This window comes from Talpa occidentalis, unplaced genomic scaffold (assembly GCF_014898055.3).
Source record: "Talpa occidentalis isolate TD23 unplaced genomic scaffold, MPIMG_talOcc4v2.1 talOcc4.13, whole genome shotgun sequence".
Taxonomy (NCBI): domain Eukaryota; kingdom Metazoa; phylum Chordata; class Mammalia; order Eulipotyphla; family Talpidae; genus Talpa; species Talpa occidentalis.
In genome coordinates, this window is record NW_023601322.1 from 48,198,666 (window position 1) to 48,226,532 (window position 27,867).

Consider the following 27,867-nt stretch of genomic DNA (forward strand, 5'->3'; position numbering starts at 1 on the left):
TATATATAGATATGTAGCTTTTTAAATCTTAGTATGTATTTCTGGTCCTGTTTAGGCCGTAGGAAACATCTTGTCTGGAATAGAGTATTTTAAAGATCAGTTCTTACCTCCACCATATCCTACAGGTGTTGAACTTTGCTTCTTTCTCTTCTTGGGGACACTCATGATACTTCATTTTATGCCCCAGATGCTATGCTGCCTTGGGTTCAGCTCCAGTTTAATCACCAAGGATTCATTATAGCACTCAGATCTGCGCCACTGCTATGCTTCTTTTAAGTGTATGGGTGCTAAAAGGTACTATCTCATAAATAAACCAAAGATAAAGAAAAATAGATAAGGTCTTTGGTACAATGCAGACAAATGGACACATGCTCCATAGATGAATGCAGCCTTATATGTTGCCAGCGACCTTAGTTCGGAAGACTGCAAAGTCACAAAGATTAAGGCAGATCTAGTCCCAATGATAGGATTTCAGCCCAGAAAATAATTGGAAGTTCTGCATTTTAGCAACCCTAAAATTCTTAGATTTTCCTTCGGTGAATTTAACTTAAAATTCAGAGAAATTGAATGCCTTTGCATATAGCCTCATGCACTTTTAAAAGCTAGCTTAGAAATTAATAGGATTAAGAGTTAGATTTCCAAAAGCATTAATATCTTATGAAAGACAAAATTAGGTTATTGAGAAAATATAAGTCTAATGAATAGAGATGATGTCTTAGTTCTATCCAATATTCTGAATGCTGATATTGCTGAAATGTTTATTAAAGATGTTAATGTCAAAGAGATTAGTAATGGGATCACATAACAATTCTTTAAAAAAGAAACTCAAGTCCAATTTTTCAAGCACTATTTGAAAATACCTATCTTAGGGCTCCCTGTAACCCACTATTGATAATGCTTATATATGTAAAAAATTATTTCCCATTCAGGCTTCCTGAAGAAAAGTGACTTATATTTGTAAACTGAAAGTTTATACTCATTTAAGCATATTATAATTGATGATTCATTAAGAGTTATTATACTCTGAAATAAAATATGTATCAATTAGCTACCCTTCAAAAATCTGTTTCTCATTCTAGCTATTCAGTAGATTAAAAGGACTGCTTAAAGGTAATATGGGTATAAAATCATCATGTTGTACACCTTAAATCTACACAATGCTATATGTCAGTTATATCTCAGCAGAACTTACAAGGGGATGTAAGAATTTTTGAGTACTAAAACCATTATATTTTTAAGTTTTGTTTTTTTTTAAAGGAGGAAAATTATAAAGAACATATACAAGAGAAAAAAAGCAGGCACAAATAGAAAGGTACTATTTTTTAAAGATTTATTTATTTATGCATACAAGAACTGGGGTACAGACAAGAGGTGTGAGGGTGAGACAATTCAACAGAGACAGAGTGGAGAACAGAACAGGCAAATTGACTGAAATACACTGCTGAGGGGAGCAACAAGTGAGTCAGGAGAGGTCTGCTGTACCATGTGGGTAGCTCCCTGACCGGGGATCGAACTCGTGCTGCAGTGGCTGCGGATAGCTTCATAGGTTGCATCTTAATGCCTTGCGCCACCAGGGAGGCCCAGGAAGGTACTATTGAGAGAAATGTGAAATGGAAAATCCTATTAGGACTATTTCTAGCCCTTGGAATTATCAAATTATGAAGAAACTTCCCATCACCCCAAAACTTTGCTGGCGTGGGAGGGAAGGGGAATTCTGGACTTGGCAAGAGGACTGTGCTGAGGCAGAGTGGGGAACAGTGCTGGGGTGTGTGCGCCTGTGCTGGCTGTAGAAGGAAGGACTTTAGGAAGTGCCTCCCCTGAAGCCTGAAGTCCTTTCCTCTCCATCCTGGTCAGCACGTGTCACTGAATCACACGCCCAGATCCTTTCTAGAGACACAGCCCTGTTTATATGGATTAACAGTGTAATGACAGGCTGCAGTTACTCATGCTCTATTTTCACTAACCTTGGGGAGTTTTTGTTCTAGTGTGAATCTGGAAAATCCTTAAACAGTTATTTTTTAAAGTTCATTTGGTTTTTGGATCTCCAACCTAACCGACCTCTTTGAATCATGCTGTGAAGTGTGTCCCTCCCTTTTAACCCACACTGAGGGTCCAGTCGCGAGCGATAGACTCCCGATGCCATGTGAATCTCTCAGATCAAACACGGTGATGCTGTGCTTTGGGCACACCTTCTGACACCAGCCTTCCTGTATCCAGCTCCACTCTGCTTCTTATTTGGGGCCACCTAAGTCAGCCTGAGCTGCATGACTGAGCAAGGATGACATTATGCTGAAATGATGAGAGGGAGTTAGCCAGAAGATTGTTAAAGAAAATTTTTCACAATTTACTGATCTAGTGTGTTTTCATTTAGTGATTCATGAATTGGGCAGCATCCAAGTTAGCAGAGAGAAAGACACTCTGAAGAGCTGTACAGGAGATTTATATAGACCACAGTGAGACAAGGAATATAGCGGACATGTGCTGATTGGTTGAAGGAGGCTTTGTTCCTTATTTGCAGCAAAGGGAAGACTTGTGAGGTAATCTGTGCTGAGCAGGCAAGTGATGACTAGTTGCGTGACCTTTCTTTTCTGGGAGAGCCATACATAGAAACTTAGTTAAGTTTTGGGTTGCTGATGTGGAGCTTAGCATGAGTGACTCCATCTTGAGCCTAATCTGGTTACTTTAGAGAGATACAAGAGGTAGACACAAAAGCAAGAAAACTGGGTGCACTGGGAAATGGCAGTGGTGCTGAGTGCCTGAATCTAAGAAGGAACTCCAATCATGAAGGACCCCAGGTATCCCACTGAGAATCTTGGCCATCATCCTGGAAGCTGTGGGAAGAAAAAAAATAAATAGACAACCTGACTCTTATTTCTGTACTTGAATAAAGAACTATTTGGTGAAAACAGCTTAATTTTTGGACATTATTTGTAAGAGGAGTCAAAAAAATTGCTTGAAAGATAATAGTCACCACCACCCCCCAAAAATAGAGGTATAATATGAAGTATTGATATATTGCTCTATCCCCATGCAAAAAAATGCTATGGGATACTTGGCTTCAAGACTTGTTAAAGCAAATAATTACTTCAATACTGAGGCATCTCTAGGGACAAAATGTCAAGAAAGTCCCCACTGGTTGCCGCTGTGACTCAGGGTAACCACCCAATCAGTCTTTCTGGTTTTCTTCAATCCATATATATTGGGGAAAAGCAGTCATTTAGATTGTAAAGTAGTTTTGAAATAATGACTTTCTCTCCACTGATACTATTGCAACCAATTCATCTTTATCTTTTCCAAGACACAAACGTTTGAAATTTGGCCCAAAGCTGAAGGGGTCGATGTTGCTCAAGTAGTCAACTGAAGTGTGTCCAGACGAAAGAGAACACTTGCACGCTGGGATGCAATGGAGAGCACTCGATGCAGATTTCTTATTTGATTTTGTTCTAACAAGATTGTCATATGGCATATCTCACCAGGGAAATGCAATAATTTGATTCAAAAGAAACTCAGACATGAATCACAATAAAAAGTAAACATGCTGAATTGAACAGAAAGTGGCACATTGTCAGCAGAGAGCACATCCGGAGTCTCAGGAGAAGGACCAGGCAAAAGGGCAAGTCTGTTTGCGTTGCTGCCAAAAAGGAGCTGGTTCCTTTCCCCATAAGCAAAGAGCGTCAGTCTGTGCTCACCTCTTGGGGGGAAATAGTGGCTTTACCACAAATGGAGAGGAGGTGGCTGCACTCATGGGGAACAGCGTGGGGCAGAGCCGTCCTGTGGGCTTTGTCACCTCGAGTGCAGAGGTCCTACCCTGGGCCCATAGGTCCAACCTGGACAGGGTATTCTGTGCCCATCACCTCTATGGCTCCAGCAGCACTAGAACGGAAAGCTACTCAGTACTGCACAGTTCGGGGGGCCACCTCCAAGGTGACCCCACAGGTTAGTGGGAATGCACCACCTGCATAGACCCCAAAGAGCCTTCTTTTGTCCTCCACTTTGTTAGCTGACCCAAAGTATCTTGGGGACCTGAGCAGGAAGACGTTAACCTTAAGTAGGAAAACAGTCACGTAAATCTTACAGAATATGTTTTACTATCATTGTAAAATTAAGATGAAGAGAAGACAGCAAACTAAATTTATTCTCAGAGAGGGCAACCTGATAAACACAGGTGGGGCTGCTTCATTAGTCAGTAATCAATATAGCTCTAGGGCCCAGAAATTTATTTTCAAAATACTCAAGCTTTGAAAATATACTTTATTTTCAAAGTATAAACCTAAGTCACTCCTGGCAGCCCACTCTTGGAAAAAATATGTATGTGTGTATATGTATATCTTAATATATTTAGGAAAGCATTATCCTCCCCACTTCCTTTTCTCCAGGGTACAAACACGGGTGATTAATTTTATAATTGAACGTGGAGATTGTATTTTAGCTCAGTTTTAACTGGGGAATTGAAGACATTATGCAAAAAGCTCCAGGTTGAGTACAGCCTATGCATTTTCCTAAGGAAACTTGGTTTTCTTTAAGCCTGCCTATCAGCCTTGTAAGTCTTTTTAAAATAGCTGGATTGTGTATTTTCCACCCTTATCCTTTCCCCCTTCTTTCTGAGCCAAATAACTGATTTTGCTAAATGCAATCCTATATGATAGTTAATGATTTTATCTATATTTAACAAAGTGGTGGCAAGTTAGAAAGGAAGTGTCATTGAAATTTCTCACTTGCCCCCCAAAATCTGCTTTGTATTTACTTGCCTCCCACCTCAGGGAAGACAATGACACTTTATAAAATAACAACAAACAAACAAATAAAACCTCACTCCCTGAAAACCACCCCCTCTCTCTGAGGTTGCATTTGTGATTCCCTTTCAGATGCCCTTAGATTGCAAAGTCCTTTTCTGGGAAGACAGGCTGCATCCTTGGCCAGCAGGAGAGCTCAGAAGAGCACTCTGGGTGCCTGTTCTCCCGGTGGGAGGTTAGTTGGCAGAAGGAACATTGCATGTACTTCTAGAAAAGTTCAAACACAGTGTTGTATACCAATGTGGCATAAATTTAAAAAAATTAAAAGTAAATTATAAAAACAGTGTATAGCAACCCCTTTGTTGGGTTTTGGAAACGAAGGCAGGGGCAGGTGGAATCAAAGGTACTTTGTGTTACTGAGCTGATAGAACCATTGCCTGACACAGCTGGTTCTGTGCTTTTGCTGCAATCTGGGGTGGAGGTACCCCCTTCCCACTCACCTCCAACCCACTTGATTTTCAGATGTGCTTTTCAGTTCTATTTTATATTCTGAGGCACCAGCTGAGTCAATCAATTGCCACAATCAGTGCAGGTTATTTTCTATCCCACAGGATACAAAACAAACAAAATGAAACCATTGAAAACTAAGGACGGGGATTTGGGGGAGCATTGGCAAGCACTGTAAATGCATTAAGAATCACTACAGCTGCGCCTCCAATGGCTGGAGCAGCCAAGTGAGTTTTGACATGTTTTTTTTTTTTTTTTTTTTGTTTTCTTTCATTATTATGGTGGTGCTGAGCCAGGTTCATAAGAAAATGATTTTAAAAAACAAAACGAAAAAACACTTCTATCTGAAAAGTTGAGATTGCTTCAAGCTACTTAGGGGGCAAGTCAAGTTCATATATTTAGCTATTTTCATAGTAGATAAAAGTTTCTATAAATTTTTAAATAATGCAATAGAAAGGGTTGTTTTTAGGGTGACTCTTTGGCTTATATTTTCTAAACTACAAATACAGATGCATCTGTCCAATTCCTTCCATGCTCCGTTTTGCTATGCTTGCTTTCAGGACCTCTTAAGTGTTAGCTGATTTTTTAATCCAATTTTCTTCTACCCATGCCCCTGATTATATGTGCAAGCTCAAACTTCAGGCAATTTGATTCAAAAATTGTAATTTCCTATGACTCTCATCCTCCCTCTGATGGCACTGATGGCAGTGGACATTTTCCAATTTGTTTAAAGCATTTCTTGTCAACTGTCCGGTTTCCATTTTGAAGCAGGTTATTAGAATTCTCTGTTCTGCCCTGGGAGGAGTTGAGCACTTTCCCCACTTGTTAGCATGCTTTTAGTGCCAGATGTCATTAAGCACAGGACCCACCCCCTGGGGGCCTGTAATGCACCAGTGTCCTAGCACTTGCTGGCCTCATCATTTGTGTCAAGTGTGGACATAGTTGGATGGTGTCATCACCCACCAAAATGGTCTAGCCGGCTTTGGCAAGTTGTCATTGCCCCCTCACTCTCCTTCAACTCCACATCAGCAGGTCGTAAGTCTTAACTACTTTTCCACCCCATTTTCAGTTCTATTTTAATTTTCATTCTCTCCTCCCCCATCCCACTGCCTGGCCTCAACTCTGCCCACACCATTGTTAGGGTCCCCTAACATTCGAAGTTTAGTCCTCCCCCCTTCAAATCTGTCCTTTACTATGCAGCCAATTTTATTTATAAAACATAGGTGTTGGGCCTCCCCTGGTGGCGCAGCTGTTGAGCACTGGGTTGTGAGGCTGCCCACAGCCTCTGCAGTGCCAATTCGATCCCTGGCCACCAGCGAGGGTCCCACCAAAAAAAAAAAAACATAGGTGTTAACAACTTTGATTGATGCTCAAAAATTACTGTGGATGCCTTTTAAAATTAAGAAACACCTTGGCATAGAATACTCCACAACATGACCTTGGCCTGAATTTCAGGCTTTAATTTTAACCACAACTGCTTTCCATCATGTCCCTTGTGGTCTAGCGCTTCTGCATTACTGCCATCTCTCACAGTCCAGCCACCTTCTTGTCACACTGTAGCCTCTGCCTAGAGTGACTTCTAGTTCTTTCTTCACTTGCTGACCCCCTTCAGACCCAAGTCAGCATTTACACCGTCCTCTTGAAGCTTTCCCTGATCTCCCAATCAGAAGCAACCATTTCCTTCACACTCTTAAAAGTTTTGTTTTAGAATAGCATAGTAAATGACATATTAATAAGACAGTAGCCTATTTATTGATAATATGTTGGGCAGTGCAGGTGGCCCTTGAACACCATGGGTTTGAATTGCATGGGACCACAGGTCTTTTCCATAAATATGTAAATGAATTATCTAGTTCTTTTGATTTTCTAAATGCATTTTCTCTTCACTAGATTACTTTAGAACACAATATATGATATTGTGTTCACAATATACAATATATAATATAAAATACAAAATATGTGCTTTTTATAATTTTATTTTTTTACCCTCCCTCTCCCAAAATATGTGTTAAATCAACTATTTATGTTACCAGTAAGTCTTTGGCCTTTCTCTGGCAGGCTGTAAGTAGTTAAGTGTGGGGGAAATCAAAATTTATTCAAGGAATTTTGATCACACAGGGTATCAGCAGTCTGTGTTGTTCAAGGGTCAGCTATATATTAATTGACAAAACAATGGGAAATATGCTAACTGACCATTCAGAAGGTTATATAGTCACTGATCCATTCAATAGCTATTTGACACATGGCTAAATAAATATTACTTATTTCCCAAATTGATTTCTGAGAAATGAAATTAAAGATGAATATAGAACTATTAAAAAATACAAGGTTATTGTGGGCCAGATGGTCACGTATTATAGAGTGGGTTAGTGGCATCTAACCAGAAAACACTGCACTGAACACCTCACCCCTTACCAATTCCAGTCACTTCAAAATGGTCAGAAAGAATGTGAGTCTGTCTCAATCATTTTTCTCATTGAATGCCAACCAGTGTTAAAAAAATTAGGATAAATGTTTTTAAACTATGTTTGCTTTAAGTTTCTTATTTCACTCTAATAATAGAAATGGAAGTAATATAAAATTATTTAGGTGTGACTTCAGTGCATTTTATAGCATAACTATTCCAGGAGAGAAACCAAGTGTCATCATACACAGTCTTCAAGCTCACAAAGGTCATTTGTATTTTCATGAACATTTCAGTGGGAGGTAAGGTTTAGAGGAGAAGATGTTTCATGAAGTCTTGCTTTGAATTTTGATAATCATGTTGATGGTACCAACCTTTGTCTAACACCTAATGTGTCAGCATTGTACAAAGACACACAGACACCCAGAGATATTTTTCTCACCACAAAGCTGTTAGATTATAATCATTCCCATTTTTCTTAAATCATGCCCATTTTACTTGTGTCTTATTGACCTTACTTGTGATTGTATGGCAGGAGTATTTTGTTGTTATTTTTTGCTTTTGAAAGCATTCTGTCCTTTGGCAAAGGACCCATCCAGACGTGGGGGCCCCATTGATAGTGCCAACTCCAGTGCATTTCAACATCTCAGCAGCAGCAGATGCTGCCCATTAACCTCACTCAGTGTCCCAGCTCTGAAAGCGTGGTCACTCCAGCACTGTCCTCTCCTACTTTAGTTTTTGTCAAAATCATTTTGCAGGGCCTCCCCAGTGGTGCAGCAGGTTGAGCACAGCACTGTGAAGCCATCCACAGCCTCCGCTGTGACAGTTTGATTCCTCCCTGGCCCGGGGAGATTCCCAATTGGCACAATAGACCTCTCGTCACGCCCGCTGCTCCCCTCAGCAGTGTATTTTGGTCCTTCTGCCTGTTCTGCTCCCCACTCTGTCTTTGGTGGATTCTGTCACCCTCCCATGCCTCTGGCCTGTACCCCACTGCTTGTATAAATAAATAAATCTTTAAAAAAAATCATTCTGCAAACATCAGCCAGCCTGGCTCATCTGAAACCCACTAGAAACTGTGATAAACCAAAATCAAGAAATCAAACTACATAGATTCTTGAGAGTCATAGATCCTTGAGAGTCATAGATCCTATATGCTGCATCCCTTGGTTATTCCTACCAACCAACCCAGTAGAGGGAGAAAGGGAGAAAATTAATATGTAAACTTGAGTTGTGTGTGAAAGCACAGGGTTTCCTGAAAGATCAACTCTGGAAGATGTTGAATCCTTTTTTCAAGGAGATGATCTAATATAATATGGTTGTCCGACCTGGTTGACTGGGTCTCTGACCTCCAGGCACAACCAAGATAACTCCTTTAACTTTGACTAGATGATACAAAAAAGTACCAGTGAAAAAGTCAATTGCTTTTTCCAGACAAGGGTGCTAAACACTGTTTTGTAGGAGAAGAACAATGAATTGGCAATCCACAGACTTAGGCACGAGCCTTTGACCTGTCAATTCACAGAAGTCTCTGCTGTGACCATAAAGCTAGACCCTTGACGTCTCTGATAGTAGTAGCAGTGCTGACACCTCAGTGATGTCAGGCTCCCATTAGATTGATATTATCTTCAGGATGGTGAGCAGTGCTGCCTATGGTCCTTGCAGTGCGGAGAGCCGATGTGCAGACCGTTGGGCTCTCCTCTGCCTCGCTTGCTGAGTTTATTCAGCCTTTCTGATGACGTGGGTTCTATCCTGATGTGCCCTTCCTGTCCTATCCCCCCACCCCATTTCATCCACTTTCTACTCTCACATCTAATTCCTACTTCATCTCCAAAAACAGGAAATTCTGAGTTGGGAGAATATGGTAGTGATATTAGTACATTTTTGTATCAAACCCTCACAATGTCTGAAACGTGTTTATGATCATAGTTTCATTACACCTTTAATCCTCAACTGTCCCAGTTTTAAACGACCATAATAATAAGAAAATATGTGGATTAAATGACTACTTAATTTATTTCACATTACTTAACTTGAACTACTTAATTTATTTTACATTTGATATGGTGTAAATTCATGTTATTGTTATATACATAATACACATAATATTGAACCCATAACTTTCTGACCCATCATAGCACTGGGAAAAAAGAACATGCTGATGTTCCCAACTTCTTCTACTACATCTTCTGAAATGAAAGTAGTTTTGTGTCCATGATAGCATTCACCCATAAATTTGGTACCTTAGACATTTAAAAAATTTCTTCACTCCCTTTATCTTCCATTGTTGCCCTTTAGGGACACATGAAAAACCTTTTATCTGTTTACTTCAGGGAAATTATACAAGAGATAGGGAATAATTACAATGTATTCAGTGTTAATTATAAATATACAGCATATGTTTTTATATGTATTGTATTTATGTGCTTTAGGTAATTATGCATTTGAGTTCCTTGCCAATTTTAAGGCCAAAATATTTTACTTGGCTGATTACTAAGTGTATTTTAAGCTTACTTCTTGAAACATGAAGAGAATATACTATAAATCCAATTAACATAATTTATCTGCCTAAAGAGAATTCTTGCTTTTATTGTTTTTCCTCTATTTTAATGATGAAAAACAGTTGTCAGAGTACAGAATAAAAAAATATGTTTTTAAAGTTTTCCACATAATTTTTTTAAGAAATTTGGAAATTTAAGGAAACTATAAGGAGAAAAAGTGTTAAAAATCACTCATAAAGCACTATCAATTTTTGGTAAGATTCCTTTTAATACTTTAATACATTGGAATCTATATAATAGTTTTAAATCTTATTTTCCTATTTAATATTATATCACAAATGTTTCCTATGCTTTTGCCTTGAGCACTGCTGTGAACAATTATTTGTATTCACATCCATTACTTTCCAAAGATTTCAAGAGATAGAGAATTACTGGCTCAGAATGTATTAAATTCTCATAGTTTTTTAGTCAGATTGTCAACTTGCTTTCCTGAAAGCTTGTACTGACTCACATGCACCATCAGCACTGTTCCCACAAATGCTAAATTCAACACTCAGGCACTAAAAGGAGCATTGACTTCTCTTTGGCAGTTTGATGGGTAAAAAAAAAAAAAAAAGAGCATCTCATTATTGTTCCATTTGGAATAAGATAAGCCTTCGCATGTTTGTGGACCATGTAAAAATTTTCTTTCATTGATTTATTGTTCATATCCTTGTCCTCTACCTTTTACTGGGATGTTAATGTCTTTCACTGACTTGTGTGAGCTCTTCTATAAATCTGCCTTGTTCTTTTAGAAATGTGTTGGCTTCCATTATTGTAGAATCACCTTGCTAATTGAAAATGCAATCAGGTTCCTGAAGAAGTCGTAGTTTCTGTTTGGAATCACATCATATCCATTTATAAAGCTTCTAAGAACTAACTTCTAGACAATATTGGATCTTCCTAACTCTTGACATGGTTTATGTCTCCATTTATTTGAATCTTCTTTTACATTATTTCAGTAAAATTTCAAAATAGTCTCTATAAAATCTTGTACATCTTTTAGTTATGTATACATTTTTGTTATGGCAATAATTTCTTTCAAGGTTACATTTTCTTTTATTGCAAGTAAATACGGTATGTGTGTATATATACATGTATATAAAGGGCTGTGTGTATATATGTATATTTATATGTGTATGTACAACACACTGTGCTTCTTCTGTATAGCTCCTATATCCAGAAATGTTTTTTTAACATTCTTTATTTCAATTATTTGTAGATTATTCTCGGGTTTTTTTTGGTTTTGTTTTTGTTTATTTGTGGGACCCTCGCCGGCGGCCGGGGAACAAACTGTTGCTGCAGAGGCTGCGGGCAGCCTCGCAGCCCAGCGCTCAACCGCTGAGCCACCAAGGGAGGCCCTCTCCATTTTTCTATGGAAAATCATGTCAAATCTCATTAATAGTTTTGATTCTTTTTCATCCTTATACATTTGATCTATTTTTTTCTTGTTTATAAAGCTAACTAGAACCTCCAGTACAACACTGAATAAAACTTAGGTTAGCAAGCATCGTTGACTTATTCCTAATTTTAAGGGAAAAGACTTTTATGAGTATTAATAAATTGTGATTAGGTTAAGAATATTCCTTCCTTTTTTATCAAAATTATTTAACATGGATAGATACTGAATTTGATCGAATGCTTTTTCAGCATTTATCATTATAGCAAATAACTGATTTATCTCTAATATGTTAATGTGGGGAGTTAGTTGATATAATTAATATTCTAATAGAACCACCTCAATTCCTTTGATAAACCTAACTTGGTCATGATATATACAAAAATTGCTCAATACCATTCACTACTGATTTTTGCATCTGTACTATGGATATTAGTCTCTTAATTATCGTTCTTATATTTCCATTTTCCCACTTCAAAAAGATAAGTATCTGCTTTCAAAGTAAATAGATAGCATACTTTTTTCTATTCTCTTAAAAGAGTTCATGTAAGTTTCAAATTATTTTTATAATGCTCCTATAAAACCAGCTAGATTTAGCCAGTTTTTCTCATGGTGAAATTTTTAATTACTAATTTTTTCAATAGTTATAGGACTATTATGGATTTCTAGTTTTTGAGTTAACCTTATCATTAATATTTTCATAGGAATTTATATATTTTGTCTGTTTTTACTTAGAGACATACATTTGATAACTTTTTCTTAATATTTTTTAAATTTGTTCTCATTTTCTTTTTTGCATTGTCATGATTAATATTGTTTATTTGTGTCCTCCATCTTTCTTCTTTGTTGAATATTCTTGCCAGTGGTATGTTGGTCTCATTAGTCTTTTCAAAGAGATAACCTTCAGCTTTATTAATCTTTCATGTTACATTTTAAAAATCTTTCTTGTTCTCCTGATATTTATTAATTTCCTTTCATTTTCTTTGAATTCTGTTCTTACTCTCAAATGGGATACAACCACATTAATTTTCTATCTTTTTTTGAAAATACAAGCATTTACTTAAAACTATTTTGCCTCTGAGGAGCAGTTATTGTTACTGTTATCTATTAAGTTTTCAGTACTTTTTAATTTCCATTCAACATTTTTTTTTTTTTTTTGGCCTACAAGGTATTTAGAGAATGTGAGTGCATGAGTGTGCATTTAATTCTCAGTGCATGGAAAATTTTTTTCTAACTAAATTGCATTATAATCAGAGAAAACTCATTAAAATTTATGGACACTATTTAGAGTCTTACATGTGGTCAGTTTTCTTAAATATTTTACATATTCTTAACAGCAATGTTAAGTGAGTGTACTATATGTTCTTTAGAGCAAGTTTTCCAAGAATTTTTGTTAAAATTTTCTGTATACCTGCTATCTTTTGGTCTACTTAATCTGTCAGTTACTGAGAAAGGTGTGTGAGAAGAGTTCATATATTCTGAAGCTAAGTTATTTAGCAAATACAGGTTTAGATTCCCATCTTTCCCAAATGAATTGAATATTTCATCATTGGACAGTGATACAGTTGTCTTTCGTTCATATTTTTGCTTTTCAGTTTACTTTCCTAATTTCAATATAATTGTGCGAGTTTCCTTCTGAGTAGGATTTTCCTGGACTATATTTTCAACCTCTTTATTTTAATTGTGTCTTATAAATAGCATATTTCTGGATTATGTTATTTCAGTTGAGCCTTTACTAAAACTCTACTAAATTACTGTTTAGTTTATTTTTAATTTGTTGACATATTTGCGTTCATTTTTGTCACCTTGTTTTTTGGGTTATGTTTGTTCTACCTTTTCTTCCCCCATCCCACCATTTCTTGCCAGATTTTAGTTAGTGCCTTTGTCTCATTCTGCTTTTCCCTTTACTTTCTTTTCTAGTCACTAAATGTAAGTATATATATTTGAGTTTAAAAATGCAGAATCAATTTAATTATCTAAACTCATAGGTACCTTTCTTCCTTCTCTAAATATCCCATGACAAGGAGATTGCCTCATAGCAAAGGTTCCATGGAATTTGTAGTATCCTCATGGTAGTATTTTTTCAGTTTTCTCATTGTCCTAGGGATTAAAAAGATGAATAAATCTTGGTTTCTGTTCTTAAAACCATCCCCTTTTGTTTTCCTCTATAGGAGTAACTAGGAACCTACCAAAGACTGCATATCATTTTTCACACTCTAAAACATGTTTTTTAAACTGGGTGGCACATAGTGTCACATGGTTCCATGGCCGCGTCCCCTATAGCATGGGCTTCTACCACCCTACTGTTAGTTACTCTTGGCTATGGAGGAGAGTGGTCCCACTGAGCCACCACCTTCCTGCTGTAACCAGATGTGGGATCTCTCATCTGATAGCAGACCCCTGACATCTATCTGTGCCCTCCACTTTTCCTCGCCTTTCCACATAGGATACACATGCAAAGTGAAGTAAGCACCATTTCCCTTTATTACGTGGATCTTTCTAATCTTGATCATTTTTGTGACCGCTTGCCAATTCTGTTCTCCTCTGTGAATCATGATGATTTTGGAAACTGGAGTTCTGTCTTCCACTCCCTCTGCTCAGTTACCTCTTCTTTCATGCTTCCCGGGGCTCCCCAACAATCTTCCTCTCTCTCTTGTCACTGTCCCACAGTCTGAACTCAGCCTGCCCCACAGCTCTCCAGCATAGCTCCTGTTCCTCCTTCACTTCCTTCATAGATAAGCCCTTGGGGCTTTGTCAAAAGGCCACAATTCAAAACAAACAAACAAACCCTCTCTCTCAGTAGTGAGACTGGGGGGAATTAGCAGGCATAGTAGTAATATTTGTATCTATGGGACTTTTAGAATTTGCATTTGCAATTCAAGGCTGCCTGTACTTAGAAACAGTACACTTTGTACTGTTAAATCTGATGAGCAAACAGGAGGAGAAAATGAAGCTAGATAACCAATGTAAACTGATGAAAGGTGCTCTGATGAAAAGTCCCATTTGCTTTGCCCATTTTCCTCTGCCCTTTGGAAATCCCTCTGCACACAAGTCTGACTGTCAACTTCAATCCTGTGATGTTTCCATTTCAGTCCCTTGCTCTTCTGCAGGGAGGTGGCAGCTGATTGTGCCAAGTGTGATGGAAGCCACTGTCACTGTTCAGAGCATTGCCATGCTGGTAGGGGGTGCTGCCTGACAGTGCCATGCTGCTCCACACTGTGTGGGTGGTAAATCTTTCACAGTCTTTGGTGGTTTATGCTTTGTGTAGGATCTTGAGTCTAATTTCCTGGTCCAACTTTTTGTCTATAGCTTGGCACAGATCTCATTAATATTATTGACCCCTTAACCACTTTAAGGAGTATAGGGTGAATTGCAAAACATAGAATTTGATGTATTTCGTACTAAATAATTTTTTTTAATTTAATGTGTCTGAGTTCTGGCCATTATTACTGCATTGGTCAGATAACTTTATTTTAAAAAATTCCAATATTTGATATCAGTATTTCCATAAAACAAATAAATGATTCTTCAAAATTGCTTTTCCCGTGTGACTCCAATATTTTTCCCTCCAAAATTGTTTGAATAGTGGCTGTCATGATACTTATAAACCAGCAATTATGTCAAAACAATTTAATCAGTGTTTGAGCTGTGCTGGCATCGCTCTTGGAAGACCATTTTTTATAATGGCATTCCTCTAAGCATTTGTTAAATAATTAGACCTATAAACACTTTTCCCACAAGAACCCTCAGAAGTACTGCTAGACATTCAGAGCCTTAGGGACAGAGGCTAAGCACCACTGTAAGCAAGCACCAGAACACTCTGTTCAACAGTTAGATGACTTGGAGCCAGCATAGATATGAGTCAGAGAAATCTCTGTCTTCAGAAAACATTCCTTCATGTCATTATCAAGAGCTTGCTCATGTAACTAATCAGAAAAGAAGTCATTGAGATTTTGATTGACAGCAGGTAGCTCTCTGGCATCATATGTTAAAGGATCACTATGGGGTGTCCCTTCATTTATGGGACATATGTGATTATCTTCAGTCCACAGTCATGGAACAGTATGTTTCTTCTGCAAGCTGCAACTAATAGGTGCCATAAGAAAGTGAGTGTCTAAAAAAGAAAGTGCATTTTTAAATTGTGATTAAATGGGTAATAAAAATCAAAGCATCCGCTTCCAGATATGTCCATATATAGATACATATTTATACTCTTTCAACATGGGGATCCCACCATTCTTGCATCATTGCCAGAGATACCGAGCCAACATCTGTGATCTGCTTGGCTAGTATACCACCACCAGATTCACTTTCTTGAATTACTTGGAAATATTCATTCCCCTCTGGTTACAACTCCACAGTGTATAAAACTGGAAAACTATGATCACTCTCACCCCTCCATCAGAGAGCTTTGTCGCACCTCTCCTATAGCCCTTGGTGGTAAAAAAAAAAAAAAAAAAAAAAAATCTTTCAGGCGAGACCACCTCTTCCACTTCCTCATTACCACACCACTGTCTTTATTGCAGACATCAAGTGCCTCTACTTGGAGCTCATTCTTAATCTGTCTCTATCTTTCCAGGCTCTTTCATTGATTTTACAAGGACCAGATTGAGTCCTCTGTCCATGAAGCTTTCCCAACCAGCCCACCCACACTGTGTAATTTAGTGTATGTGTGCCTGTAGCATGCTAAATATTAGCATATATGCACATATATATATATATATATTATATATGTGCACACATGTCCACTCCCTGCTCTGTGCCATGTTCTTTCTGTCTCTTGAGGATTAAAACTAGATTGTATCTTCTCTGTATTTTGGCATGCTCTCTGCAGCTTCCAGCACTCTAGTTAACACCTGGTAGGAATAGTAGTTGATTTTTGGGAACAAAGAATTCTTCCCAGAACTATCTGGTGATACTGAGACCAGTGACACTGAAATTTAACAACCAGTCATTATTTCATGGTTTTGAAAATTATTAGAATCAGATGGTGGGCATCTTCAGGGTAGTGGTAACAGTAATCAACAATTTTATCATCGTAACAACTAACACTGGCAACCATGGGCTAGAAAGTAGGCTAAGCACTTTCGTATGTTAGTCATTTAAAGTTCACAACTTGCGTTGCCTGGTGGCGCAGCGGTTGAGCTCTAGCCAGCAAAGCTGCTCACAGTCTCTGCAGCGCCAGTTCGATCCCCGGCTGCCAGCGAGGGTCCCACATGGAGCGCAGACCTCTCCTGTCGCGCCCGCTGCTCCCCTCAGCAGTGTATTTTGTCAGTCTGCCTGTTCTGTTCCCCGGCTCTGGCTCTGGTGAATTCTCTCACACTCCCGCAATTCTGACTGTACCCAGTGCTTGTATAAATAAATAAATAAATCTTAAAAAAAATTTAGAATAATAAAATTTAAAAAAAGTTCACAATTGTCCCCAAGTGAGTAAATTATATTTATGTATAATTATCTATATTTTATCATAGTGTGTGTATCTATAATGTATGGCTATGTTATATCTATGTGTAATATATACCTATATTATAGGCAGATATATATTACTATATATGGCTATATTATCGATATAGACCTTGAGGTTTAAAGATTTCAGTTTTTTACACATCACAAAGCTAATGAGGTATGTTGGCATTTCAACCCAGGACAGCTAACTCCAGGGCCCATGCCACCTTATGTGTACAAAGAAAAAGAACCCCATACTTTGGGCCTACAAAAGTGAAGGAATGGAGTTGAGATGGTTGGGAATAGGGAGTCTATATATGTCAGATGCCCAGAAAACTTGACTACTTTCTCCTAATTGTGAGTCACAATTTCTCAAGCATAAAAAAAATTAAGTTTATCAGTGACATGACTATATAATGTCAGTGGAAGGACTTTCATTTTGTTAACTGACATTGTTTCATGCATGTTGTATAATTTCACTTTATTTGAAAGTTCTGAGACTCGAACTTACCTGGGTTGACTCCAGAAAGCACTAAAGAGACCTTGGAAGAAAGCAAAAGAGACAAAAATACATTTGTCCTTTGAGGCTGGCCATCATGATGTACTTAAAACCATGAAATACTTTTTTTGCAATATGTGGGATCAAGTAAAGGAACAATGGAGAGGAGACATTGAAATTATTTGTCAGTTTGGAGTGTCGAAATAACATGTCAAAAAAAGTCAATCTCCCAATTATGCAAGCTTTTAGAATCCAACTAATTAAAATTCTCTAGATTAAAGGCAAAACTTAACATTGATCAAGATCTTCAAAAGCTCATTCATCTGTGTGTGTGTTTGTGTGTTTAGAGTTCTCTTGGCAGAATAAATTGGAAACTATTCCACTATCATGGGTAAGCTAATAGAAAAGCTACACTTTTAAAAATGCATTGTGTTTCTAGCATAGCAGATGCCTTTTAAAACTTAAGATACCCGTATTTTAAAGGGAAAAAACAGTATATTTTATATTCCTGTGACTTCATGTCAGCAGGGCGAGAAGGTGGAAGGGGGAAAAACTGGAAACATACAGCATGTCTACACTGGAGGACTTTGTTTCTCAGTGTATTACTTCATTTCATTCCTGTGCTCTGAATGGGTGGCACACGCTGTTTCTTTACCTCTGTTCTGGCCCACCTCTCTATCTGCTTCTCAGTACATACCCCATACATAATCTAAGAAGCTACCTAAATCAATTCTTAATGAATCTAATGAAAAAGAAAAGCCTGGAGTCTTTGTAAAGATAATATTTATACAACAGCCAAAGTTTCCTAAAAATTTATATTTGGGGAATAATGCCAAAAGCAAAAGCATCTGCTGTCTCCTACACTGAACTTTTGTAATATTTTACAGCAGCTAATTTAACTCAAGTGTACAGTTCTAATGAAAGAAGTTGTTGAATAAAAAGGTAGAGCTGAAATGTATATAAATCTTTGGTGTCCTTGCAGATCTGATAAACTGCCATCCTATCCTAAGCTTATGCAAAAAAAAGTGGAGAGCCATATTGCAGAAAACTAAATTATACATAAAGTCATTAAACTTCAACCTTCACTTCTGATTGAGGGATTGCTGCACTAGTCAGTGAAAGCACAGGCAAAATGAAAAAATAAATAAATGAAAGACCTGATCACATTATACATTTCAGAGGAAATGTAATTGCTTATAAGTTCATTTGCAGTTCTGGAGTATGTGCAAAATTGCCTGTAGCCATTGAAAAATAAGAAAGGGCCCATACCACATAGCATCCTTGTGAACTTGAGGATAATGACCTTCACATGGGATGAGTACAGGAGGTAGGAGGTAGCCTCACCACTGCTGTTGATGTCTAAATCTGTATATCCCAATCGACCTCAACCTCCTATTTATCAAAATGTTCACTCCTCTTCCTGGCCTGGGTTTCTACCCTGAGATATATTTATGTACATAACACACAGCATTTCCTTCTTTTTTCAATGTGGTTTTGTAACTGCCTCTTTTGAAACCAAATATAAATAGACAAAATCTTTAGGAAGGCTGTGAAATTCATTTTTTTCGAAGTTTATATATCCTAGAAAATATTTTCATCTATAAAGGTTGACTTAAATGTGAGCATTTTGAATGCATGGGAATGCAATCATGACCTCTCTCGAGGTCACATTCCACTGCCAGAAATGTGAAATGGAAAAGTCGGCATATGTGCAAGACTTCATAGCAAAAGCACATGACCCCACATAGCTGGCAAAGCTGAAGAACGAATGGAGACCCCTTTTGACCCTTAATTAACTGCCAAGACACTGCAGATTGCTGCTAGCTAGTTAGCATCCCCATATAGTTCTTAATTAATTCTAGCTGTTGGAGTTGCCCACTGTATCACTACAAACTAAGTCCTACCTAAGGAGTGGAGTAATGAACAGTGTAAGCCCAGGGACCACGTTTGCTTTCATTTGATGCTGTGTCTTGAAGGTTATGGCACTGGGGTTTGTCTGCCCCTGTGAGTGAATCTGTTTTAATCAACACTTCGCAGAATTGCAGTGTTGAGACAGAGTGTCTCCCCGATTGCATGAACTATGACTTGACTAAGAATTCAGGGATAATAATAATGCCTCCAAAAAAATAAAAGTATGAATGTCCACTATGGGAAATATGGTCAGAGAGGCAAAAATATTATATGTATACCCAGCATCAAGTGTCCACTTGCAGAAGGAGAACTGTGTGTCTCACTTTCCTATATTTTAGATGCCGTGTCCCCTGCACCAGAAAAAAAAATATATATCTTTCTGACTTATTTACTAGTCTCTACATTAAGGACTTGGCTTTCCAAGTAGTCTCACCACATATGACACCATGGGCATAATAGACACTTGGAAAGGAAATCCCCATCAGCACTCTAGGTTGCACATCTGAGTCTTTTCAATTTAATGTTTATTCATAACTGAAAATGACTCATTTCTAACATCCTAAGTGTATTTGTCTACTAGGGCATACATGAGCAAAAAAAAAAAATTGCAGACTGAGTGGGTTAAACATTTTATAAATTGGTTAATGAATTATTTTAAAATAATATTTATTTTCTCATAGTTTTCTCAAGCCCGTGATCAAGGTACCAAAAGGCACCTTGTGTCTCCTCTGAGACTTCTCTCCTTTGCTTGCAGATGGCCACTCTCTTGGTATTTCTTCACATGGTAGAACCTCTGTGAAGTTACACTGGATTAGGGTCCACTGATAGGACCTCATTTTAATTTAATTACCTCCTAATGGCCCTATCTCCAAATATCATGACATTCTGAGTTGCTGAGGTTTAAGGTTTCAGCATATGAATTTGGGGAGGAACACAAGTCAATGCTAAGAAAATCATATTTCTTATTGAGGAAGCCTGAGAGATCTTGCAGTTTGAAACCCAACCAAGGGACTATCCCTGAGAGGTTGGGCCGAGGAATCCTCTGACAACTCTTGCCCATCAATCACATTAACATTTCTCTTAGAAATCTTAACCTGTGCTGTCTGGCATGGTAACTATGTAGCTTTGTAAGTCTAAATTAAATTAAAATTCATCGTTACAAGTGCCCAATAGCCACAAGTGGCCAGTGGTCACCATAATGGATGTAGAGTATTTCCACCATTTAAAATGCCATTACCTTCACATCTGGAGGGTGGGAGGGGCTTAGCCCAGTGCTTCAGTAGTCATTAAGGTAACTCCTGTATCGAGAGTCCTATAGCTACCTGCTTTGTACCTAGCATTCTACTGTGCAATTTATTTGTTTGTTTGTTTGTTTAATGTAGAACTGGGGTGTAGACCAGAGGTGCAGGGAGGTGAGAGGATTCATCAGAGACAGAGTGGAAAGCAGAAAGGGCAGATTTACTGAAATACACTGCTAAGAGGAGCAGCGGGCGAGACAGGAGAGGTCTGCTGTGCCATGTGGGTTAGCTCCCTGACTAGGGATTGAACACAGGCCATAGCAAGGATAGCACTGAGACTTAAACCCTAGGCCACCAGGGAGGCCTCCAGCTGAGCAATTTAAAAGTGAGAACATGGGCCATATCTTCAAGCAACACATAATCTGTTAATTGTAGTGATAAAAATAACATATAACTGTTATGTATCAAATCTGTAAAGGAAACTGAAATGACACATAGCTACAAAGAATTTTACAGTTAAAAACTATAAATGGAAACTAAATAAAATGCATGGGAGAGTTGGGTTTGAGCCGATTTAAATTATTTAGATCAACTTTCAAGGTAAGACAAAGAAAGGAAGGGTCCCCTTGCCTGAGCAACACCATGCCCCATAGAATGGGAATATAGAAAGGCATGGGAGGCAGCTGTCATTATGTCCTTTATCTTGGATGTATATTAATGGTGATGTTCTCATTCTCTCCTATCAGTTTCTTAACTTCTCTTGTTCACCCTTTTCTACTTATTTGTTGATGGATCCTTGGTGTCTTGAGTATACTGACAGATCCACAAAGATTTTCTTCATTCTGCTGTCTTCCTCTGGAACTGCTTTGTTCCTGCTCTGTCCTCCTTACTCTTCAGTCCAAGCTTGTGCAGGGATTGCCTTAAGAACCACCAAATCAACTGAGCACAGCATCTGCACTGTCTGACTCCATGGCCACTGGCCTGTGTGCTGTTATTGACTGTGTGCTATTTCAATGTGACTAGGGTCACTGAGCAATTGAGCAGCAGGGCTGGAGCCCCTTCAGGGTATTTAGGGTCTTTGTATGAGCCATGAATTGAGAGTCAACAATTTATTTTGCCCCAACCCTTTCAGCAACTCTGTGCTTTCTCTAGAGGGTACAGGATGCATTCAGTGATCTTGAGAAATAGGTCCCAGCTCCCAATTCATTCATTTAGTAAAAGAAAGAAGGAAAAAAAAGTACTAAGAGTCATCTTGGAAGGCCTGTTCACAGATTCATTTACAAAGGCGTCTTGTGATATTTTTAATACTGATACTAATAATGTAAACACTGATTCGGTGTTGCTGATTATTCAGTATTAATTACTGAATTAATTGAGTTATCAGACAATACAGATTTTTGCAGCATTTCAAATAAAAGTTATTCTTTGGGCAATAAGTTTTGGTGAGTCTTTAGACATCACACCTAAAGCACAATCCATAAAAGAAAATAAATTAAAAAATTTGGACTTCATCAAAATTTAAAGCTTTTGCTCTGTTAGAAAGTTAAAAAGACAAATCACAGACTGGAGAAAGAAATACTTGCAACCCATAAATCAGACAAAATATGTGTATCTAGAAAATATAAAGAATTTTCAAAACTTAATAGTAAAACCCAAACAATCCAATTAGAGAATAAGTGAGAATATGAAAACACTTCACCAAAGAGGATATATACACACGTGAAAAGATAGTCAACATGATTAGCCATTAATAAAATGTAAATTGAGATATCAATTTACAAAAAGATATCACTACACATACTAGAACAGCTGAAATAAAATATAAGGTCTATGCAAGATACGAGGAAGATACAGAGAAATGTAGGGGGAGAATGTAGAGAAACTGGATCTCTCATAAATTTCTGGTAAGAATGTAAAATGGTACAGCCACTCTTGAAAAGTTTGGCAGTTTTCTTAAAATATTAAGCATGCATTTACCATACAACCCAGGGGAATAAAAACTTACTTTCCTCCCCCACCATAAAATGGCATGGAACTATGCGTGTGCATTGTATAGATTCCTGTTTCCTGGCTTGATACTACTCTAGTGTTACACAGTCACCATTTCTAATCACCAGGAGAGCTAAGCATTACAGGGGACTTCCCTATACTATATTTGCAATGTCTTGTGGTTCCATAAATATTTCAAAATAAAATGGTTTTAAAAATATAAGGTACAATTTAAAATTCATTTCAAACTTAGTGGGTGGTTATTGGTTACCAGCTTGATTCCTGAACTTACTGGTGATGATAATACTTAATAAGGTTAATGTGTGTGTTTTGGAGTGTCTTTTCATGAGCATAAATTAAAGCAGTAACAAGAACATAATATATTCCTGTCTATAAAGAGTCATCTATGAAATCTTGTAGACTAGCATAGATATTATTATAGGTAGTGATATCTAAAAACAGGTAGTATTATGGGCAGTAGTATCTATGAAACACTGAAGGTAAAGGTATTCTCAAGAAGATACTTAGAATGTAATAAGTACATTGCACTTATTATCTTGTGATATTATTTTTTCTAAAGATTTATTTATTTATACAAGAACCAGGGTACATGCCAGATGCGCGGGAGGGTAAGAGGATTCACAGAGACAGAGCGGGGAACAGAACAGGCAGACTGATGAAATATGCTGCTGAGGGGAGCAGCTGGCGAGGCAGTGGGTTTCTCCCTAGCCAGCTGGGATCGAACCTGCACTGCAGAGGCTGCGGACAGCTCCACAGTGCGGCGCTCAACCGCCTGCACCACCAGGGAGGCCCTCTTGTGATATTATTAATGGCATCTATTATTAATGTCATCCGTGCCTTTTACTAATACTATTGAATTGACAGTTTTTTTGTAATTTCATTAAAAGAATTCTTATATAATCAAAATCTTTGAGCCAACATTTTTCTGTTATTACACTTTACAGAAATTCTAATCTCCTTTCAGGAATTTTCTTTGCTGCAGCAACAGTCTCTGGATATCATGTGAGAGTCATTCTGCTTTATGATGGAGGTGGTAACATAGGCCCTCCAGGGGCATTAGATCTTTGCTGTTTGCATTTCAAAACTGACCCTTGAGGGCCTCCCTAGTGGCGCAGTGGTTGAGCGCTGGGTTGCGAAGCTGCCCGCAGCCTCTGCAGTGCCGGTTCGATCCCCAGCTGCTCCCCAGCCACTGAAGGAGGGTCCCGCATGGCATGCAGACCTCTCCTGCCGCCCGCTGCTCCCCTCAGCAGTGTACTTCGGTACTTATGCCTGCTCTGCTCCCTGCTCTGGCCCTGGTGAATTTTCTCACCCTCCCACGCTTCTGACTGTACCCAGTGCTTGTATAAATAAATAAATAAATCTTAAAAAAAAAAAAAACTGACCCTTGAGTTTACTTTAATTTACTTTCAATTCTCTTGCCTTCTCTAAAATGTTTTAAGGCAGTACTGCTAATGGCATGAGGCATCTTAGTTTTAGTTTCATCCCAGTCCTTGTAGTTCTAAATAAAAACCTGAACCATGTGCCTCCAAGGTTTTAATCTAATATCTGGTGCCCTGAATTGGGGCCAACTCTTCATTTTTTAAAGCATCAGCAGATTCTAAATTCAACTTCTGACTACTTCCTCTTAGCATTTGACCTTGATTCACTCAAACTAATTGTTATCCTTTCAGCAGATTTTGGTTCTAGAATACAACAAAATCCATAATACAGGATGTGAGAGGCATTTTTTAAATTCTGAATACAGTGGCATCCAAGTAAAATGTATTGCTCTTTCAATCATGACAGTAATTTAAAAAACAAAAAAACCTTTCTAAAGACCAGGCTGCAAAAATATTAGCCTCAAATAAAACTACAATCTAGGAATCTTCTGATTTATAAATGTCAGCTATTTACCACTATTCATGTACTCTTCCTGTATCCCAGGTGGATGGTGGATATTGAGGCTGAACAGAGGGTCAGCTCCACCCACCCCTGTGGGACCTGAGATTGCTAGTAAATACCCTGAGAATTTCCACAGAAGTTCTTGAGTTATTGCATCGTGCTAAGAACAGTTGAATGGTACTTTATATACCTCTTTCCATGGTCTTTACATTAACATTTATTGGTTTTAATACTGAAAGCAATTCTGTTAAGTAATTAAATTACTACAGTATTCCTGTGATATAAATTAAAACCCAAACTGAGGGACTGATCTGTGACCACACAACTTATAAATCAGGCAGAACTGAGCTTGAAACCCTGTCCTCTGGTCCTAGGTCCTCCGTTCCTTCCTGTTCTACCCACAGTGCTGTAAGCCAGCGTTAATGGTGACCTGAATTCAGATTTGTCCCCTAGTGTGAGATGCAAACAATTGATGTTGTCCTAGGTGGTTTTTCAGGAGGTCCACTCTCAAGGAATAAACAGTACTGAGTTGCGATGTGTGAAAGCAGTTGCCTTTCCAGTTAGCTCTTTCATTCTTTTTGATTCATCAGTGATCCTTGGTTTGGGGCTAGAGTGTCTTTTCAATCTCTCACTAACAAAGCTGAGACCAGAAGCTTAGAAAAGTCCAAGAGCAGTACTGCCATTCAGGGATTATTATCGTTACTTCATTTTCATTATTTCTACTTTTCCATTAATTTCACCTGTGATAATTTGACTCTCCATTTACTGTAATGGTGTGAGGTTTCGTTTCCAAATGAATGTATTTCAATATACAGTAAAATTTAAATCCTTCAAGAAATTTAAGTAAGGGGAGACGGAAAGAGATGGTGGTGCAAAAGTGACTAAAATCTGGAAAGAGCTGCTGCTGAATCCTGTTTTCTTCACTTGCCTTCAGGATTCTTGTTTTCTCTTCCCCTTCACCTGCGTACAACTAAATAAGATAACAGTCTATTTGTGGGAAGTGCATTCAGATGCATACGGCATCCACCCAAGTATTTGGTATGATGTTTTTTGGGTTTTTTAAAAAAGATTTATTTATGCATGCATGCAAGAACTGGGGTATAGGCCAGAGATGTGGGGGTGGGGTGGGGTGAGAGAATTCACCAGAGACAGAGTAGGGAACAGAACAGGCAGACTGAATGAAACACACTGCTGAGGGGAGCAGTGGGCAAGTCAAGAATGGTCTGCTGTGCCACGTGGGTCAGCTCCCCAGCCAGGGATGGAACCAGTGCTGCAAAGGCCGCCGACAGCTTCATAGGTTGTGTCTTAACCTCTTGTGCCACCAGGAAGGCCCTGGTACACTGTTTTTAACCATGAATATTTGATGTTTTTAGAGGTGAATTTCTTTCAGGATTCCCCACAGGATCATCTCTCTGGAGGGCTGATCAGTCACAGGTAGAAACTTCCACCATGTCAGGGTTTCTGCTCTGTGCCTGCTGCAGACTTATTGTTTGGCCTTCATTTAGACCTTTCTCCGTATTCCCATAGACTAAGGCTAAAAAGCCAAAACCTTCCTCTAAAAAAGGGGTCTGTGAACCTTTAAAGTGAAGGTGTCCACAATCTTCAGTAAGAACTGATGTTTGGCTAAACATTAGTCAATAGCAGACACACCTGTGACTCTAATTTCATAATGAATTATAATTTCAATAAAAATGTTTGCTTTAAAGGGTATAAATTGAACTTTCTGACAGAATTGAGATGCAATTATTTTTTTCACTTAACTGTTTGAAAAGGCATTTCTTAATCTTGATTTCCAAATTTTTGAAATAATTCTTTAATTTTTATCATTAATCACCATGACTTAGGTACTATGGGGAAAGCATGGAAATTGTGCTGATAGGTTTTGTATATTAATAGATGTCAAAAAAGAGAGTCACAGCTCTGTCATTAAAATTCCTTTTTCTACTAGATCTCTATACCTATTCATTTCCAAGCCTGTCATGTCTAAAAAGGCATCCTTAGATTTTCCTTGACATTTGATGGTGCTTACGTACTGTGATTTCTGAGGTGAGGACATTGTAAAAGCGCTCCCCTGGAAAGGATGTGCTCGCATTCAGAGAGGAGCAACAACAAACAGCTCTCACCCCATTTCTAAAAACTGTATAAAATCAGTGGGGGAAACATATAGAACCATTAGAGGAAAAAAATTGGAAAGTATTATTGTCTTGGAGACAGGAACAAAAAATTGCAGCAAAGCCAGGAAGGATTTATTATCGTCAAAATCTGACTTTAATATTAGAACAAGAACAGCAATCGCCAGCTCTGGTTGGGCACCTGCTGTGTCCTCGGTGTATCGCTATGTTGAGTCTCTCAATCCCTGTGACCACCATGTTGCTAATAGGAAGATTTGTCAGGTTTTCAAAAAGTAAAGTGGCAGATGCCCAGGTGTGTTTTTAAAAGCTCACTCTGGGAAAAGTGTATAAACCGGAAGATGGAGAAGAGACCAGACAGGGAGCTACTGAATAATGCAGGCAAGAGATAAATAGGAACTCAATTTTTTCTGACTCGTTGGAGAAAGAAAGGAGCAGCTATATTTCTGAAAAAGTGTGCATTTGTTCCCAGGACATTTCAGGGATGCCTTTATCCGAGGAGGGACTCCTGCTTATCTCTAAAGATCTGGGCACCTTTAACACAGGCTCACTGGCAAATCACTCATTCAAGGCAGGTGCAGGGGTGGAGGAAATTACAGCTTTCGAGTGGTATTAACATCTCAAACCTTGGCAATATCTGCATCTGAGGGGAAATGAAATTTTTTATCTCTCTGAAATGTGGGTGGCAATCCTGGAGGTAGGACTTAAACCCAGAGTGATTTAGAGAAACTGCAAAGCAATTGAATCAGATACTTTCACTTACCTTTAAAACAGAGTAGTCCTCTTTGGCATTACCTATGACAAGCTGCTCATTTACATCACTATTCTGACATCCCTCCAATTATGGTGTCCTCCTTGGAATCGCCAGGGTAATCCAATGAGAACAGAGCCTGGCTCAAGTTCCAGAATCTTCACAAAATTAACTGATCTCAGATGTGCATTATGATCAAGAGATAGGCAATGTTCGGCCCATAAGTAAACCAAATTTTAGATAATGATATAAACACTGTAGTGAATGTCTTGCAGTCCAGCACCACACTACCCCAGAATATTGCAGAATAAGTAGCAGAGATCTTATTAGAACCATCTAGAGGAGTCTGCAGATTCAGCTTTTGAGTTTCAAGCAGGGGATTGGGATGGGCCCTGAAATCCCCCCTTCAGAGACAAGCGCCAG

General features: G+C 38.3%; 1 protein-coding gene and 1 long non-coding RNA gene across 5 annotated transcripts in view; one reads left to right on the forward strand and one right to left on the reverse strand.

Moving 5' to 3' along the window:
- The window catches only part of PTPRM (protein tyrosine phosphatase receptor type M), a 796,148-nt gene that overhangs the window by 654,554 nt on the left and 113,727 nt on the right, over positions 1–27,867 (forward strand). The gene's annotated exons all lie outside the window — the stretch shown is intronic.
- On the reverse strand, positions 1,567–27,523 carry LOC129145604 (uncharacterized). The gene is made up of 3 exons (XR_008551394.1): positions 27,457–27,523; positions 13,573–13,680; positions 1,567–1,591 (listed from the first exon to the last, which is right to left on the reverse strand). It is a non-coding gene; the product is annotated as an uncharacterized LOC129145604 (long non-coding RNA).